At 35.7% G+C, this 20,588-nt stretch overlaps 1 protein-coding gene across 5 annotated transcripts in view; it reads right to left on the bottom strand.

Moving 5' to 3' along the window:
* PCDH9 (protocadherin 9) overlaps window positions 1-20,588 on the bottom strand; it is a 671,446-nt gene that overhangs the window by 446,170 nt on the left and 204,688 nt on the right. The gene's annotated exons all lie outside the window — the stretch shown is intronic.

A 20,588-nucleotide genomic window follows, 5' to 3' on the forward strand; every position in this document is an offset into this window, starting at 1 on the left:
CAATGTGAGCATCTTTTAAACCTACTTAACTTTCTAACAGTATTATATGGTAAGACAATACACTGAAAGTGGTAGGTCTGGTACTCAGGTATTATTTCCCCTAGAAAATATTCAGTTCAACAGAGCAAGCCATTGAAATTACTATCCATTACTGTCCCTGCATGAGCATTCAACAAATATAAAATTTAGATGCATGTAGTAAGCAATCTGAATTTGGCTCATAATAGTCTAGATTTTATAAAATCTTTAGCAGCAAATTATTTAAAATTATTATTATTATTATTAAATTTCAATAACTCCATAGAGTTTTATTTTGGAAGGGATATTGGGAACTGTCACAATGTGGAGAAGACTCACTTATTACCACCTTCTCTTCATATTGAATATTTTTAGGTTCTTTGTGAAAGCTACCCACTTTTGTAATGTATTTTTTGAAGAAAATACCTTTTTTCAGAGAAGACATAATTTTACTTTCTTACAAGCATCTTTTTGTTGTATTGTTTTCCTCACAGCCTGTTTGAGACTCAGATTACATTAGTAATACAACTAGGCTACATCAGTATTTTTATAGACCTGGAATCTCCCAAGATTTCAGTCAAGAAATCTATTAAATCTACTGAAAAATGAATCTTTTGACAAGACATGGTAGACTCCTAGTAATGGAGTTACTCTTTTTGTCATAATAGATCTCTTAGTACCATCACACAGTTGCAAAATCATTAAGACACAGCCCCTGTCTTTTAAAGGGTAAGAAAAATCATAAAAAAACCCTCTTTCCTAGTAGAGGACTGTATGCTACTGACTGAACTCTAAATAAAGTAATGTTGTACAAAAAGCACACTCTATAGCTGGGAAACGTCCTTCAATTGGCTGATGCTGTAATGTACAGCAAAGAATTGAAAGGAGCATATATTATGTCTATTGACTCTTTCCTTTACCCTGAAACAGAAGGTTTTTCCCCCCTTTAGTGAGTGTCTGAAAGCTGATGGTAATTAACTGTAAGCTGCAATCGCTGCTAGACTGCAAGAAATCTCTTCTCAGGTTAAGGGCTCTCTAGATATTTTTGAAATCTGAGTATTAAGGCTTTAAAAATTAACCCTGGAAGAAGTAGTAAAATCAGACTATACCAATTAAAAAGTCTGCTGAATCAAGAAGAAAGTATTTTACTGATTCCACTGGAGTTTGAATCTGGACCTTGAAGACTGGTATGGAAAACCATGACCAATGGAAGTGGCATTACATAAATCCCTAAAGACTGCATTACTCAAAACCTTTCTCTGCACAGGGGTCATTCAAACATGTTCTGTGATGCAGCACACTAAAGAACAATGTTTAAAAATAGTGTTAATGTCTTTAAGAGAAAAAGTTAAGGAAATCTTACTGTACAGGATCTTCGAGTAAGCATCTAAGAACTCCTGCAAACGTTATGATCCTGAACAGTATTATTAAGCCAATTCTATTGGGATACCCTGGTGATATCAGTTTGTTTCATTTAAATTCCTGTGATGGCTTGTTTCCACAGTCCCATTCAAAAAATTCCATAAGGGGAAAATGACAATATTAAAAAGGTTTGGTTTTTTTCCTAATTATAAGTAAATATTACAGATAAAATTACAACAAAATTTTAAAAACCAAGCAAAAAATAAATTTAAAGCCAAACAAATATACAAACCAAACCAACCAACCAAAAAAACCCAAAAAACCTAAAAATAGATATAATAGACTAAAAGAAAGAAACACACTTTCTATGCATTTCTTAGTGAAAGCAGTTGTCCTGGTCTGTCCCTTCAACTGCACATCTTCTCACTGGAAGAAAAGGTGAAGTGATGGATTTTGCATTCAGAAGTACAGATACATTGTGTTCTTTTACTTTTCTTATAAATGCCTACAATGAGGCAGAGAAAGAATGACAAGGAAAGGCTTATCATTAATTGTGGGCATTGTGCTGGTTGACTCCCTCCACACAATACCTTCTCAGAATCTGAGAGAAATTAAATATGTAAAAGAATATCAGAAAGCCAAGCAAATTTTATACAAGTATTAAAATGAGAAGCAAATCAGATGAGTGTATGTTTTTAAGAAATTCTGCCCCACACTAAGAATAGGAAATTAATTAATTGCCTAAGAAATACTGTGTGCACACATTGAGCTTTTCTTCCACTGAGAAAACGAATATAGACAAACATTTTTACATTGCAAATTACTTCCTAGGTCAGGCTGAACACGTACATTTATATATATATTTATACACATATATATAAGTTCGTCAGTGTAGCAAATTAATAAACATTTCTGGGTTACGATCAGATATTTAAGCTAGAAACAACTGGATTTTTTGCCTATTGTGCATGTCAAAATATCTAAATTTTAATACAAATTTAACATTTTATGTTAAAAGACTGGCCACTGTTCTCACATTTTCAACATTCCTATCATGCTAGTAAAACCAGAACTGTCACTCCTATTTAAAAAATAACCAAAACATCACAGTCACAGGGGCTCAATCTGCTTTAAATATTTGAGATATTATTTATGTGAGCAACAGTTTTTATCCAGTAAGATCTCTTTGCACACTTTAAATGAGCAGCTCGGTATGACAGAGGAAACATAACAATCAGAACAAGTCATTCATATGTGACAATAAAAATGGTTCCTTCCAATGTGTTGATGAAAAACAGGTTTCTAGTTGTTGAAGGTATCACACATCACAGTAGAGAATCCTTTAGACTGAGTCCATTCATCAAAGCCAGCTGACTATGTTAGCAGATGAGTTACTGGAACACTATGCAGCTCTTTTTCAGCACCAAAATTGACTATATTCACAGGTTAAAATGTAAATAGTAGAAACTGAATTGTGACATGAATAGTATAATTGCAATATAATAGATATAAAAGGAATAAATGAATAATCATGTAGCCTTTCTCCTAAATAGTCTCCTATTGAAAGTTCCCAACAAAACTTCAGAGTAGAACAAAACTTATCTCACATCTGTGCACATTCACTAGCTTCCCAGCTGAATCCAACACATTATCAGAGAAAGTCAGAATTCATGATTTTAGAAAAAAATCTTGTTGGTTTTTTAACAGGAAAACAACTTTCAATTAATGCCATCCTTAATTTAATCCTTAATGTAAGACATTCACAATCTCTTAAAATAAAAACGTGACTTAAAAGGAAAAAATAAACAAAAAAACAAACCAACAAACAACTACAAAACCAAGACCAAGCAGCTGTATGCATTTTTAATCTTCAGAAAAGCATGTGTTCTGAGAATTATGTTTGTTTTTAAAACATCTGTAGATATTACATAGAAAATTACATTCTGCAGAAAACCAACATATTGCAATTACAGATCACACACACTGATATTCTCATCTTATGCCTACCACACCAATACTTCATCTAATACTGATATAATGAGCATATGCACCACCTACAAGTTATTATTGCAATTAGAACACATTTTTTATTTGAAAAAAATCTTTATTTGTAGAAAGAAGTAAGATTATTTTAGCTAAACCCTTATTTTGTCCCAATCATACTCTAAAAAAAAAACCAAAACCTGCAAATGCGAAGAGAAAGTAGAAAGCTGCATAATTCCCATTTGAACAGAAGGTGTGAGTGATGTGTATTTACAAGAAAATATCTTTTAAAGAGATCACCTTTTTCCCTTTCTATCCTAGCTCCAGTATAACAGTCCTTAATGCCATTGGCATACGCGCCTGTCAATTGATCCATGTCTATTGAGTTACGTAGCCAAGTGTGGGAAGAGCATATGATAATCAAATCTCTCTACCTAAAGGTACATTTGAAACTTTCTGCTATCTTCTGAACTCTCATATTCTTTGGCTTTCAGCTTAATTACCCAGATGTTTCCACAGATGAGCACTGACTCCATCAGCTACTCTTGCGTGGAGGAGCAGGCTGCTGACAGGTGGCTGTACCACACCATTCTCACAGAGAGAGCAAAGCACAGCGCACTTCACAGGGAAGCTGCTGATACAAATCCCTCATTTACGCTCTGACATGACTTTTTGCTCTCTGCAGTAGCACTGCTGGCAAACGAGACAGGAGCTCCCTCCCCACACTCCACAACACATCAGTAATGCTCCACAATTCATGCACTGCTTCCAGCAGAGGAGCAGCCGGCTTCCACTGACTCACCTTGCAAGTGGATGCTCACATGCCAGTGGGAAATGAAAATTGATTCCTGCAGATACACTGCACCAGGTGGTTCAAGTATTTTTCCTGGATATGATGGAGGTGGAAAGGGAAATGGGAATCGGGGTCTGCAATAGAGAAGGATCTGCACTGGAGAGATAGGAACAGCATCACCTAAGGCAGAATGTCTATTTTTGCTGTTACAGTTCCCAACTAGAATCCCAGAACTCAATCAGATCCAAGGGTAAACACAAGTTGTTTCTTTACATGTTAAGTAAGGCACACAGATCCTGCACTGTAATGAGTAATCTATTATTTCTGTGCCTCCCTCAGAAAGTCTGTCCCTTAACTACACTTCAGAGCAACTCTGAGTTGTTATTGATACCACAGACCATAAATCAAATCACAAAAAGATCAAAGCACAGACTGAAAAATCACTTTGGGCATTTAAAAATCCAAAAACTTAATGTTGACACACTTGCATCTACAGGGCTGATACAAGTACCCACATGTCTTAGGCCTTCTCAGGTGCCAAATAAAGTACTTTCAAATTGTATATTTTTTTAAATTGGAGGCATTGCAAAAGCATACAATACCAATCCCATTCCATCTCTATATATTGTCATTTACTATAACACTCTTAAAAAGAAGAGAGCTGGCCTCCTAATCCAGATATGTCTAACAAATGTTCAAAAGTTTCTGTCAAGATGGGTTAGTCTTAGAATTTTATCTCCCTGCTGGTTATTAAACCTGACTATAAAAATATTAGGATGTTTTTCCTGGAGCAGAAGTTAAAAGACAGCACACACAAGTGACAACGTCAAGTTGTGTGAGAGGAAGACAATGAAGGTATACACAACACAGATTCCCAGTGAGTGAGAACAGACATTCCGAAGTGGTTCAATGAGAGATCTGAAACACACCCCTCCCATTATGGACAAAAAATAGAGTCTTATCCTCACTTGCGTAAGGAAGAGTAAACACCTGCATGGTATATGACAGCTCCTCAAACTCAGTCGTGTCTCTTTGTCATCAAATCAGCATGATAATGTATGCAACCCCTCAAGCAGTAAATATGTGATTCAATGACTACAATGACAAGTTACAAAATCACATGAGAAAATGTATGCAAGAAAAGCTAATTTCTCTTTTCCCTATTTTTTTAATACCTTCCACCATCCTTTAGCATATACAAAGCAACAATGTTGGTCAAAACACAAAAGTTTAATGTGAATTCATGTGATTAAGACAATTAATTTCTCCTCCTTACCCCAAATATGAACACATTTCAAGCCTCACTAACAATTATTAAAAAATAATAATTCCAAGAGTATAGATTCACTGCCCAGAGTCACTACAGCTGTTGCATGAGTGCCTTAAGCTTTGTTATGCAGTTGCAGAGCCAGTTTGAGCATGCCCAGCAACATGTTCAGCAAGTGCTGTATTTCAGCTGGTTTTTGTCCTTATATATACACACGTGTTTTGCCAATGCTCTCATATGAAGGATATTGCTGTCAGGAGCAATCTCTTTGCAGCTATAATGCATAGTCTTGCAGAAAACCATGCAGAAGGGCTAGCAAAGTTACTGTATTTAGGAAACATTGTCTTATCAAATCTTTACCTGTGTTTACCATGAGAACAGTAAATCTTTTCTTTCTAACAACTCCCATCCATTACATAATGTGCAAAGGGAATGTATGGGTTTATAGACATAGTCATTTGCTTTATTAGAAAACATTACTGACAGCCCTTTGGGAACATTAATACCTGGTGCTTATTTTCTGCTTTTTAATACTAAAATGAAGACGTCAGTTTTTATATGTGCAATAATATTGTTGTTACTGTAAAAACAGATTTGTGTTACCCAGACCTTAGACTGTTTTCACAGTAGGTCTGGTTACATGAATTCTAATTATCTTCAGCAGAAAAAAAAAAGTGGAAAACTCTTGGAGTCATGAATTTCTAATGCATAACAGTTTATTCTCTGTAAATAACTTACCGAGATAATACAGAAGACAGTGTTTTCCCTTCCAGAAAGAAAATAATTATTTTCATAGAATTTACTGCAATAAATATTAGTGTGAAAGACCCTAGTAGTTAACACCAAATGAATCTTTCAGTTTGAAAAAAAAAAGCAAATGAATTTCTCAGAAAGCAGCTAACAGCTAAAGAGCAAAGAAGATATTTTAGATAAAGATTCATAAGAACATGCAGTTCATCTCCAAAAGCAGTTGGAGCTAAGACAGCAATAGCTCAGTCAAATATTTTAACTTTTTGATCTGCAAGGAATTTAGGTGATTATTTGTAGCTTCTGAAACAAAGCATACAGTTTTGCCAAGGATTAGGTTAATAATCCTGATTTTTAGTTTTTTTTTTTTTTTATAGAGAATAACCCTATCCCATTATCTGAAAAAATGGTCAAGGGATATTTTCTACAGCTTCCATCTATGTGAATTTGATTACAACACTATGATTTAAGTGCAGCTGTTCCAAAAATAATCTTCCTTTATACTGAAGCCTCCCAATCTACTAATCATAAATTTCTAGAAATGAATTGTTCTGACATCCTGCTCTAAGAATAGAGACTAACAGATCAGGTAACACCATAGTATAAAAACTTTCCTCACTTTTCTTTCGCAGAATTTATTACTCTTCTACCCACTTAGGCTCCTTTTTTTGTCAAGTTTTCATACTAGTCCTTCTCATGTGTAATCATTAACATGAATATTCACTATTACCTCTTACTGTCACTGGATTGTTACATCAGGAACAGGACTCCAGATGAGGAAGAAAGCTGAGAGGGCTGGGGATTTTTTGTTGGTTAGGTGGCTGGGTGGTTTTTGTTTTGTTTATTTTAGTCATTTTTTTGTTGTTCTTGTTGTTCTGTGGGGTTTTATTATTATTTTGAGGCACAGGGTCCCTTTCTTTGTTTTAATTTTGCCTTGTTTGATTTTAAATCACAGTAAATGAAATATTAACTATCACTTTAAAAGAAACCTTGGCAATGCAAGATACATTTTGGAAACTAAAATACAGTAGATTACTAAAATTCTAACTGCACATTACTAAACTTTCCTAAGAAATTCTAAAGTAAGATTTCTAGCTTTCACATGTCCCAACCACAATTCATTTGCTATTTAATATTCAGTACTTCCTCAGCTTCTGATTTCCACAGACAATTAAAACACTCCTATCTTCGAAGATGTATTTCAAAATGTACATAAAGTAGTTAATTAAACAAGTTTCAATGTGAAAAAAAGAAGTTCCAAAAGTTATTGTGCTTAAAAAAAAGATAAAATTGTCAAGAAGAAATTCAAGTATACATTGAACGTGTAAGCACCTCATCATAGTAGGGCATTTATGGTATTGAGATAGCTACAGTCCTAACTCCTATTTCCAAACTCACTTGGAGTTTCTACTAACAGCAGAAAATTATTCAAGCCTTCATGACTTTTGTCTTCATGATACTGCATCTGTGTCACATTATGAATATGAGCAAGCTAACGAATGCACATTCCCAGGTTTTTACACATTGAGAGCTGCTTACAGAATTACAGAAAAGCTGTAAAAGAGAGAGAATATGATGATTAAGACATTTGTAATATGTTCTATCTGTTCTGTTTCTTGTGGCTTCTCTATGTTCTGTCTCAAAATTTTGCTCTTCTACTTTCTCCATCTTCTTCAGACTTCCTGAAACACTACAGGACAAACTAAGACAAGCATGATTGGAGAGAAAATAATTTTCAGTACACTCCAGGAAGCCCCCAAACCACACACTAGGCACTTATGCTTACACAAGTGTGAAATGCACAATGGGTGGATTTTGTAGGAAGTGGTGGATTCCAGTAAAACCAACCAAACACATACATACATTTTCTTCACATTCAATGTCACAGCAGAACATTTATCTCTAAAAATGGAAGAAATTTTAAAAGAATTACAAATACTAATCTCTTCAGAAAAAAATATTACCTTTAAGAGTGACTACATTATAATGGCAAAGCAATTAATTGATACAATGAAGCATTGTATCAGTTTTTATAAACACCTTTTAGATTATTTGGTGGAGTGATGAGAGCCTGCACCCTCCTTTCACTTAAGGAAACTGAAGAATTTAGGACTTTTTCATACACCTGTGCCTTCATAAATCTCATGTTAAACTCATTATGCAATAACGACATCAGTCAGTTAATTACAGCATGTTTGAATGCTGTTAGTCTAAGATTTACAGCATAGAATCTTGGAGTTCTACATTTAAGGCAGAAGAGAGAGTTTTGTTTCAGTGTTCAGTGCTGTAGATCTCATTTTTCATAAAAAAACAAACAGTGGCAACTACTGATGTTTAACTACTTCACCTTCCACTCTGTAAGGGAAAACAGAATCTGACATGATCTTGCTAGCAAAGTAGTCTCCTACTTTTGTCAAAACAAATAAAAATGAACTTTAAAAATACTTTGGTGCTCCACTTTCAAAATGAGTTGTTACTGTATTTTGTACACTTCTAGAATAAAAGAGACACATATTCTTCTCAACATTCATCCTTAGAATTTGAAATTCCAGGTAGGTGTCTCTTCATTTAACCTATAATGTAAATCTGTTTCCTTTTACATAAAATATAATTCTGACCCAGAAGGGAGCATAAACATGTCAAACCAGAATTTAGTAAGGAATGGACTAGGTACACTATCCTGCTCTATAAAGAAAATTCTCATTGCCAAGATACAGGCACAACACTTGCAAGGGTTGTATGTTTCCTTCTGCACTTCCATAGCAGAGAATTTAATTTATCCTCTGAGAAATAAGGTCAGGTATATTTAAATAAAAAACCAGCAACAACCACAAAATGAAAACAAAATAAAACAACAAAAACATGTGCTTGAACTATTCAGCACTTTACAGTAGATGAGCTATTAGTCTTAAAAATATACAGATTTCCTTCTAATCAGCACTTGAGATTACCTACCCATTAAAAAAATCATAGCAAAAAAGGCTCACTGAAATAGAGGGAGTAGATTGAGAATTAGAGACAGGAGACTGCTTGCAAAAAGCATTCTAGGATAACCTCCTTCTTGTCTAGACATTTTTAACCCTTAGCTAGTGTAGATTATAATTTACACTGCTGCAGATGGTTCACTTATGCAGACCATGTGAAAACATCATAATTAGGCAATTTTCCCTGATGGGCTGCTGAACCCTGTACACTTTCAGAATCCAGGTGTTTAATTTAAATCCTTGGGCAGAAATTCTGTCAACATGTTCTACAACAGATCTATGACATGAGAGAAGGACCAGGGATGGTCTCTGTGCAGTAAAACTCTTACCCGTTTGCAGAAGGTGGCATTTATGGGAGGCTTGGGTGACAGATAGTTGATGCTGCAATTTTGCAAATTCAGTAATAGTCGGTGCTGCTTTGGTAGGTGGGTGGCTGCATTTCAAATTTAAGTTTAGATTAAACACTGTTTGTTATACATGCCTCCTAGATATGCAAAGACAGAGGAAAACACGGGTTTTTTGCTTGTTTCTTTACATGCAATATATTTTTCCTAGTATGAGGTAACTAAAATGTTTAGATAGTAACACCTATTCCTCATTTAAAAAGTGATATCTTTCAGATTAAAAAATTAAGAACAGTTTGAGCAGAACTTTTTCTCAAGAGATGTAAAGTACAAGTGAAATAATTTTATGCTAAAATTAAAAAATATGTGTGATGGTCATTTAAAAAACCACAGTGGATATATTTTGGAGACAAAATTTGATGGAAAATCTTGAATTACTAAGATGATAAAGTTATAAATGCTATGATGTTGTTAAGATTTAGGAATAAATCTTAACTGACATCTTAATGAAAAGTTCTTATACTGTGCAGTGTACCTGCTTGTTCAAAAGGAACTCAGTATCTGAGGATAAGAAAAGCAATAAAGAAGGTTGAGATATTAAAGCCCACCACTTTACAGGTCTGGAATATTTATCTACTTATTCTGTTTTTAATTCATCTGACCATCTTCCCTCTGTCTGGTCCATTTGGCATACACTTTTTGTCTGACCTTACTGTCTGGAGATCATCTCAAAATGACAACAGAAAACACAGCATGATACGCAGTATGCATCTCCTAGCTTACCACACTTAGAAGAAAACAAAATAAATTAACAGTCATGTGAGTCAAGGTCCCCTCCCAATCACTTTTAAAGAAGGAAATAATAAAATAAAAGAGTGACATTCTCTATATCTGATTAGAGAACACTATATTTAAAAAAAATAGGTACTCATGTCACATCAATACACAACTATTTCACTTTCTTATAAATGAACTGCATGCCTGAGGATAAGATTCTCTACTAGCAACATGCACAGACCATTACACCTCTACAAAGGCAAGGAATATGGTTTGGTTTTTTTAAAATCCAGTATATCTACAATATAGTTATACTAATACCTACTTGTTTATGGAGATGCTAATAACTGCCTGTAATAGTTTCACTGATATTCATTTATAAAGCAACCCAAAACCTTTCAGCATTGGTATTACCTGAAAGAGTATTTTTTAATCAATAAAATTTAAAAAGTCATTCTTGGAAAAAATTACTACCCTTGCCAGTTTTACTGCTGTCTATAGTTGCTATCTGCTTTACTTAGGGCTTTAAAAAACAGAATTCTGCTCTACAGCAAGAAGGATGCTGTGATCACCCACGAGTTGCAGCACACTGCTTAGAAAATAAATACATATTTCAATATGGAAGCAAGAGAAATTCACCATTTGTTTAGAGATTGCTGATGCTTGAGTGAGGACATTGTTTGGTTTAGCTTTACTATTTCAACAGCAATTTCAGTATCTATTATGGATTAGCTCACCTTCGAATAACTGACTTAATTTCCTCTTTTATGTTGGTTATTTTTTTATAGAGACACACTGCTTATTTTAAATAGGTATCTTTTAATTTCCTTTTTTTTTCCTAATAAACAAGCAAAACTCATCTTGTTCATATCTCTCAGACTTTTTTAAAAAGAAAAACAAAACAAAGGAAGAGAACTCACTCATGTGTCAGTTTAACACAATTCAACATACAACATTAGAATACAAATTGAATTTGTACACATGGATCTTAATTGTTCTAGCAGATTCTCAAACTGCTCCTTTACAGCTGCTGAAGGAATAAAGTAAATTAAAATTAGCCACTAAGCTTCATCTGAGCAGCCACAATAGGTTTTCCCTGTCTCTCCTGCCTCCTACTGTAAGTCATTCTCTTTTTTAAGGTCTGATCTTCCCAGCCAGAGAGCTTGCAGAGATTATCAAACATGGAACGGGTGATTTCTAAAACTTCCCTGTAGCTACTGACAGCCATCTCCCATCTGAGGACTTCTCACTATCCAAATTTTCCATTCCTCAGGAGCACATCTTCCTAAAAACTCTTACATCCCTATTTAAACTTGCCATCCCACTGTACGCCACTAAAAAGCTGTACTGTTCCAACCCAGGCAATAATACTGGGGCACAGGTAGCTGAAAATATGGAGTCACACACTCTTCTCACACAAAGGCAGAAAGCTTCACTGGTTAGCTCAAAATCTGACTCCAACTTCCCCTGGAATTTTACCACTGTTTCAGAGAGTGAGGTGATCCATGAAACATCTTAAATATTGCATTGTACCTTTTTAAGAAATTGCATTTTGTAAAAACTGGGTTTTTTCTTTTTCTCTCCATGCCAAAATTCAAAACAGGTTATCCTGCCATTTGTAGCGTTGTAAAGACACAAAAACCTTGCCTGCACTTGCAACCTTTTTTTTAAACACAACTTTCCAGAACATGTTTACAAAATATGCACAACTGGGCACTGATGACTGCAGTGGGGTGACCCTGGCTGTACATCAGGTACCTACCCAAACTCTGTTGTCATCTTATTGCAAAAGCCCCATTCCTTTTCTGTGATTTCTCACAGTCATCTCCTCACAGCACTGACTCCTTCACAGCACAACCAACAAACTCCAACTCTCCCCTCAACTAGCTAACCCACTCTTTTGTAGCACTCTTCTTCTTATTGGACACAGCTGTGGCCTATTAAGGGCAGGCCTGTTGCTAATCTTTGGTGATTAGTGCAGCTGCAACTCCTCAGGTGTGAGACTACCTTCTGCACTATTCTCTTACATTCTATCCCTCTACAAAACTCTACCACTCTGCTTCTCAGCAGGATGAGGGGAGAAAATAAGAAACTCAATCTTAGCCAAGTCCAATACAATGACTCTTGAGGAAAATGAGAATGTCTTGTTATGCTTCTTCAAAGAGCTTAATAAAACTAAGCCTGCCCATTTATGCAAGTAACATGCTATATAGGCAAATATCATGCAAATCGAGATTTAAAAAAAAAAGGAAGAAAAACATTTCAGCAAACTACCCAAGCACAATTTGACCAAAACAAGAGTTATTCTATGGCACAGTCAGAGATCAGAGACATGAAAGCAGTTTTATTTTGATCAATACTGATATGGTTCACAGAATCACAGCAGAAAGCAGTCAACCCGAGTTCACCATCGGCCAAAGAAACTTGACCTCCAGGGCTGGGATCTTATCATGTTTGAGACCCAGGCAGAACCAAAATATTATTCACACACAAATTAGTCATTGCCATACTCAAAGCTGCCTTCTAAGGAAAGGGGTGAATGAATTAACAAGAGTGTTAACTTCACATGGTCCCTTACAGAGAAGCCACACGTAAATAGCAGTGCTTTGAACAACAGTGCCCATCACCTGCCTTTCTCCCAACACAGATCTCCTATTTGTCAACACAACTATGATCAATTACAGAAAAGGCATCTGCTCTATATATTGGTCATTAGGTTGAAATACAACTGGGTAAGGTTTTGAAATTTGCATTATCTGAAGAGTGCACTATGACTTTAGGCTAAGACACATTTTGCCTTTAACAAGATCTTATACTGAGGGAGCTCTATGGGAATTAGTCTGTCCTATTTTTTTAAAATACAGATGCTAATGACACCAAACAGTTAAAATTTCACAACATAGGTGATTTCCCACATATCTGAAGTCATTCCTTCACCATTTATAGAAAAAAGAAATCACTACATATAAACAATATGTTATAATCAGGAAAAAAAAAACCCAAAACAAACTAAAACCAACAACAACAAAGCCCCCAAACAGTCAATCATCCAGCCACTTCACTGAAGTCCAGCTTGACTTAAGGATTCTAGCTGATAAGAGAATGCAAATAGTTAACTCCTACATCATTATGCAAGGTGATGTTCAGTGAAGGGAATGCAAGAAGGCACTGCCTCTTCTGTCAGGCCACATTTTCAGAGGCATGTCACATAGAAAAAAAGTTGAAAGTTGAAAAGTTGAAAGTCTTGAGTTCTGCAAGCAGTAGAAAGCTCAGGTTTACTGCTCAACAAAAGACAGCACAGCCTATCTTATTTTTATTGCCATCAGGTAACCCAAGAAGAGGCAATAAATCAGATGAACGACTGATGCTAATTCGGGCAGGATTATCTCAGCAATTATGCCATATTCTCCTACTCCACTTTCAAAATGAAGTCTCAAGCCATTATGGAGGTAGACTGTACAGACAGAGGAAGGTTATTTCTGATTCCTTTCCCATGAGAAATGTCTTCTTCAAGGAAAAAGAGTGTTCTCAAAGGAATTTGTGAGCATAGTACCATACTATGTCCAGTATGGGTACCCTGTATCTACCAGGGAAGCCTGACTTGCTTACAGTCTTGATCATTGTGTAGTGATCCATACCTGGAAAAATAAGCATAAAATTATGGTTTCTTCTAGTTCAGTAGCATTTTTACACTTACATTACACCATGGTAAACAATTACACACTTTGCAAGAGCGAAAGGTGTGAAAGACGTAACTTTTTACCTTCCCTTCACTGTTTCTCAGCAGAATGCAAGTATAAAAATGATGCCAACTGCCTGCAGTAAGAGTCACTTATCTCCATCAAAGAATTTCAAGCATTTTTCAAACAACCAATTCCCTCTACCTTCACTCAAAACAAAAACAAACAAACAAACAAACAAAAACACCCTATATTAGGATATAGTCAAGCAAAGCAAGCCACCAAAAAAGTTCCCTAAGGTCAAAGATAAGTCAACTGAAGAAACTCCTATGTTTGCAACAGACCTCATTCCCAATCCCCATCCCAAGCCTTTATGTCACGCCCAAACTTTGTAAGGGCATTATCCATAAAGGCCCTAATTTCTTTTTTCTATCTATTGCAGTTGCTCCATATCTCCTTTTCCTTTACTGCAGGCCATAGAAAGGACTCACTAATCCTCCTCTCATACAAATGCCTGTTTTTCTGACACGCTGATGTTCATGTAGATGTGAGTTTGCACTTCTTCCCTTTTCCTCACAGTGGGTGAAGCTTAAGTTATCTTTATGTTGAATGATAGGATAAACACAAAAGCAGAAAGAAATGAAAATGAGATAAAAAAGAACAAGATAAGCAACAGCAAGAAGTTTCACAAATCTCCTCAACTGATGAAGCTGGGCTGTGACAAATCAGGCTTGTACAGATTCTGTCATAAGCTAGCAAAAAGACAATACAACTTTTAAAGGTCATCCCTATTTTCAAAACTCGGCATTAAAACAAGATATTGCCCTTAATTGTATTTTACTGGCTAATAACTGTGATATTCTCCCCTTTTTCAAGCACTGACATGAGTCACGTGCTTGTGAAACACAGCTGCCGCTCTTAGGTTAGCTAAATTTCATAAAAATACAAATATCAGTTAAGAAAGCAGCAGCACTTCTGCTATGAGATGGTGCCATTTATCTCTTACAAGGACCAATTGGACCATGCTTTCTCTAAGAAACCAGACAAAATCTCCAATCCTTTTCAGAGAAAAGGTCATGCTCAGCTTTCAGACATGCTTTTATTCAGCTACATGTTAATTTAGAACTTATCAATGCACATTTACCTGTAGATGCCTCACCAGCAGGTACTTCTTTTTAAATCACATTAATTGTTACGCTGAAGTATGGTACTAGCTAATCATATCACAGGTTATGTAATTTCATCATAAAAGTCCTCTCTAAGCACACGGTATACATGCTTACAAAGTGATTTTGAAAATGTAATTCCAATGCTGAAGCAGTAAGTGTAGACTAAAAAGGTTTTAAGTATGTCCTGTATGTCCCATGGTAGCTCATCTTAGAATTACTCCTCTAAGACACTTAAGCAGACAAGCATTTTTCTTTTCTCAATGCCATTTATTGCAGTAAACTAGCACTTTCTTATCATAACTGTTCCATGTGCATCATGAAGATGTGATGATCTATGTCCTTAAGTCCCATTTCTCACTTCCTCTTTCACCAGCCTGTCAGCATCAGTAAATTCAAAGCATAACAATTATGACAATTAGCATCAAAACCATTTGGCCATGACCCTACTATTTTTTTCAGAAACAATGAACATTATCAAGTCAACACTTTGTGAGAGAGAAAGCTGAGCTGGATGTCAGGATAGCACAATAAAAGTACCATGGTGAGATGTGTGTGCAATCAGCCATACAGGGACTTAAACTAGAAGTGGTCTTATTATGCAAACAGTAGTCTCTGGTATGCAAATAAACACAAACAAAGCACAACACGGGACTCTTGAATAATACCAGCTGCTGCTGGCAGTCAAGAAATCATTTCGTACAATCACTTAAAAATAAACAAGACACACACACCCATTCTAAACATGATTGTCATATATACACCTAAAGTGAGCACAGGATATGAAGGAATGTTTTTAAAATTCAAAAGTCTTCAACGACTTGTTGCCCTCTAATAGCACACGTTCTAGTTAACCTACTTGTCTTGCCACTGGGCCATCACCACTGACACAGCTATTTAGGGTTTCAGGCTTTCATTAGGGCTGCAGAATTTAATTGCGTAAACCAGTTTACAAAAGTAGAGTAACCTAATATACATAGGAGTAAACTGGAAGCAAAGGACAGACCCAAGGGACAGACAAAAGATGGAAAGTGTGGGTTTGAAGCATTATTAGCAGCCTTCATCTACTTTTGCCCCTGACCCCCTACTAAAATGAAGGCGAGGAATACATGTAGTTTTGAGAACAGCCAGAAGCAAGTACCAAAGAAGAGACTCTAAGTCCCCTTTTGTTTTAGAGTTCTTGCAGCAGCAATACTGAATCTGCATTACAATGCTTTGCCTCTGGGCAGCAGCAATACCATAGTATACTACTTTAACTATAAATGTTTAATCACTGCCTATGATCTCAGCACAGTCCACCAGTTTCATTTTGTGACCATGGGCCAAGCTGTGCAGAAATATCCTAAATCAAGGTTTAACAGCATCAGTTAGAAATTATTCTTGCTATGAATCCTCTTATCTCCTCTTATTCATACTCCCCAGCTCTGAAGGCAGATTGCTTTTCCAGCACAACTGTTTTACCTAAAGATGCACCCTACAATGCAGAGCACGTAGACAAGCAAATTAACTCCCAGTCCCATTAATGTTATCTAGACTTCAGTGATATCCACACTTCCACAAGCTACAAAGCCAGCTGTCTGTTTTCTCTGAAGTTTAAAAGTCATAGTAGGACCCAGAAAAACTGAGAAAATGAGACCAATCAATTTCATTTCAATAATGCTTGTTTGCATAAAAAATAGGGCTTTCTGGTAGGTAAAAAAGAGATTCCCTTATCCACTGGAAGAAAAGGAAAAACTGGAAACAAGGTAGGATATAATGGGAAGGTCCATTATGTGATATATTAAACTAAATATTCAGACCCCTGGGGCATAAATATGTAACAAACTGACATTCAACATCCTGTAGGTTAATTATGAACAACTGCACTAGAAATCTTGAGTGAACTATTCACCTTCTGCATTGACAGAAATGCACTGGCATAACCTGACTTTAATAAAGGATTGATATCTCCACCATTGTGTTTTAATGAATTCTGATTTGATATTAGTAACAGCTTGCCCCATATTAGTGTACTGGTGATGGCCTCCTACAGTTTCTCTTTGAAAATGAAATTAAATTAGCATCATAGAACAACAGATTTTGTAAACTCTGGTGAATAATCTAAAAAACTGGTCATTTGTAAATGGATCTAAAAGAAGTATATAGGACATTAACACAAGGAAAATTCTGTGAAATCATTTACTCAGAAGGTAAATAATTAGCTCTGAGCCTGTGAAATTTGTGCTAGGGATTAATGTGTGTCTATATTTTAGACAGTTAACTAGATTTGAAAAATTTAACAAAACTACATAACTCTTCATGAGGTAATGTTATTTTCTTGGTTTTTCAGTGGATGATTCTCCTGTGCATATGTGCATTTTGTGCAGCTCTTTTTGTAGTCATGTAGTTGTTTTAGCTGAGTTTGGATAACATACCTCTGAGCAACCATTTCATGATATTTGGAAAATTACTGCATTGTGAAGCCCCATTGCTTCAACTGAGGCTACAATCTACCTTTCAGGAGAAATCTTTTAGTTGCTCCCACAAACATGTACCACAGATCTGATCAGCTGCTTTCCCACAAGAAACTGCTTCATTCTAATGAATGGTTTGTGATTCTTTGCTATGTTTTCCACTCTAGCAACATGGAGCTGCAAGAGGTTGAATCAGTAGAGGGTACAATTATCCCTTCTCCAAACCAACAAGAGAAAGCCACTTGGATATCTTGTATGACGGATTGCTATCTTTATCTAAAAATTTCCAATACATTACAAGCTTTGTATTGGTTTAATCCACTAATTTTTTTATCTTATACAGTTTGCCCTTTGTCTATTGCTTTAGTAATATCTATCTTCCCTTTAAAAACAATAAAAAACCCCCAAAAAACCCCAAAGAAACAATAAAAAAACACCCATTCCCTGATTAGATACAGGCCTGCTTACCTCTTATTTTCAAAGATTAAAAAAACTCAAATCTTTTGGGAGTCTGTAAGAAAACCTTGCAGGGTTTGTCTGCCTTCAAACATCATGCATCTTATATAACAGGTCAAGCTTTTAACTTAATACACTCTGCTTACTGTAACAAGACGAAATGACGGGGCCCACATTCCAGCTCCAAAAAAGACATGTGATGCATTTTGGAAGCCCATTCTTCTCACCTCTCCCCTCCACAGAAAGCAAGGGGCATACCTGTTTTGATATTGTTGTTGTGAAGCGCTCATTAAATTATGGCTCATAACAGGGGGCAAGAATACTTTTGACTAAATCTGTTAGCCAGCCTCCTGCAGTGGCTCTCCTCTGGATTCCCCAGCAGGCATCTCTTTGATGTGCTTTAATAAATGGAATACAACTGGGAGAAATCAGAAAGGGCAATTTTGACAACTGTCATAACAGGTTACAGCTTGAATGGCAACAGAGCAGAAGGTCCCTCTCTCTCTGTTGCTCTCATACCTCAGATCTCCTTAGCATCATTTCTGGTAGGCTTCCAATCTCCATTAGCAAGAGTTTCTGGAAAATTGCATTTCTCCCTAAATTCTCTCTCTCTCTCTGCTGTAAATATAATGCACTGTTCCACTCCGCCGGGTCTTCTAGATTAAATGGTTTTGCAACTCTAACAGCACATCCACCATGATAGGCAAAGTGCCAAGATATAATTGGTGATACATAACAGAAATTACAAGCAATATTAATGGAGGATATATTTCAAGAAAAGAACTATTTTCATTCCAGAAGCATTTTGACGCCATTAGGTAAAGGGCAAAATATGTTAATGCTACTAAATATGGTATAATTCCTCAGCAACAATTTTTATCTGATGAATGTTATATATTTATGTCATACTGCAAATTGCCTCATAAATCATCTCATTTTGTCAGCACTAGAAAATTTGGAATATATGGCAACTTTAAAATATTGACTAATAGCTGATCATTTTGCATACTGCTTCATATATTGTGAAAGCATACGTCTTTTAAAATAAAACATTATATGCATTAAAATACACATGCAGACTAATTTAATTGGTAATAGTAACTGTAAATTCCCATGAAGACAGGAAAAATATATCTCATCCCTGTTCTAAGCATTTCAATACCCAATAATGTTTTCAGCTCTTATTAACATGTTCCTTTGCAATATCAACCATTAAGATGAAAACCTAAAACCCTTAAAGGTTTAAAACTTAAAAAAATTAAGACACATAATAAAAGATGTTTGAAGGCTAAATACAAAATCAAGGAAATCAAAGAAAGAAAAGTTAAAGAAAACCAATTTCACACACAACTGTCCCCCCTGCCGCAGTCCAATGAGATGAAAGGCAGAAGGTGCTTGATTTGAGATTTCACTTTTTCAAATCAATCTAGAAAATTCCTATTATAGCTGAGGCTGATGCTATGCAATCCAACTGGCTTTTAGAAATCCTAATTTCTATTATCCTATTAAAAATACCCTCCCTGTTAGTAGGAATTAAAGCCTTTGCAGCTGAAGGATGCCAAAATGTAAGCTAATACTGAGCAATAGTGGATCATTGTGCTCTTGTTCTGAATGACAATTTGGTGCCTATGTGAGACAAGCCTGAGGCCTAACCATGACTTCCCACAGAGAGAGGAGGAACAGGCAGCATGGTATAAGCCTCACAGCAACACTTTCAAGTGCTGTATTTCAAAAATAAATCTCAGACTGTATGTGGCAGAGAGGACACAGGGACAGAAGGTATTAACCCTCCAAAGAACAATGTTATGTTTTCACTTTTTAAAATATTTTGGAAATTCATCATATATAGAGTAAGCAAAGAACACGGATAAAGTATTGGTAAACAAAAACATACCAGTGATGAAATCACAGCACTGTTAAACTGAATAAGGGCATATGCCAAACTTGAAGAGTAAGAGCAGTTTCAATAATTTCTGCAAGAATGAATAATGACAAATTATCTAGGGATTCAATTTTGCTCAACATATGCAAACATAGAGAAGATTATATTCTTGGACATTGAAGGAATTATTTGAAATGAGATGTCACATATTCTTTGAACCCAGCCATGTTAATACACCATTGGGTTATTGTCACTGGCCATAAAAGTTAGCTGTCATACTATTTAATTGGAAATTCCAAGCTAATCCAAGTTCTCCTATCATGTTCCTGTCCATCAAACCCATGTAATAGCTACTTTAAGCTTTTCCATGTGTGGGACACCACTGATGCTGAAAAAATAACTTCATTGAAATATTTTGTAATTAATTCTCAAAACCAACTGAAGCAACAAAAAAAAGGAGGTGCAAAATACAATTAAAAAGCAATGGTTTTTCTCATCTTGACTAGGGACCAGGGATTAGAACTTCTATAAGTATGCTTATAGAAGCATACTTACATGGTTGTTGCTTATATGCATACATGGTGCTCAGTATGCACCAAAAGACCTCTCCTCCATGCCCACAATTCCATCTCTAGCTTTCTGTACTGAACAGAGATGCTGAATTACATTCTAACCA

The sequence above is a fragment of the Melozone crissalis genome, unplaced genomic scaffold (assembly GCF_028551555.1).
Source record: "Melozone crissalis strain CALT ecotype California unplaced genomic scaffold, PUWL_Pcris_2 ptg000013l_1, whole genome shotgun sequence".
NCBI classification, from domain to species: Eukaryota; Metazoa; Chordata; class Aves; order Passeriformes; family Passerellidae; genus Melozone; species Melozone crissalis.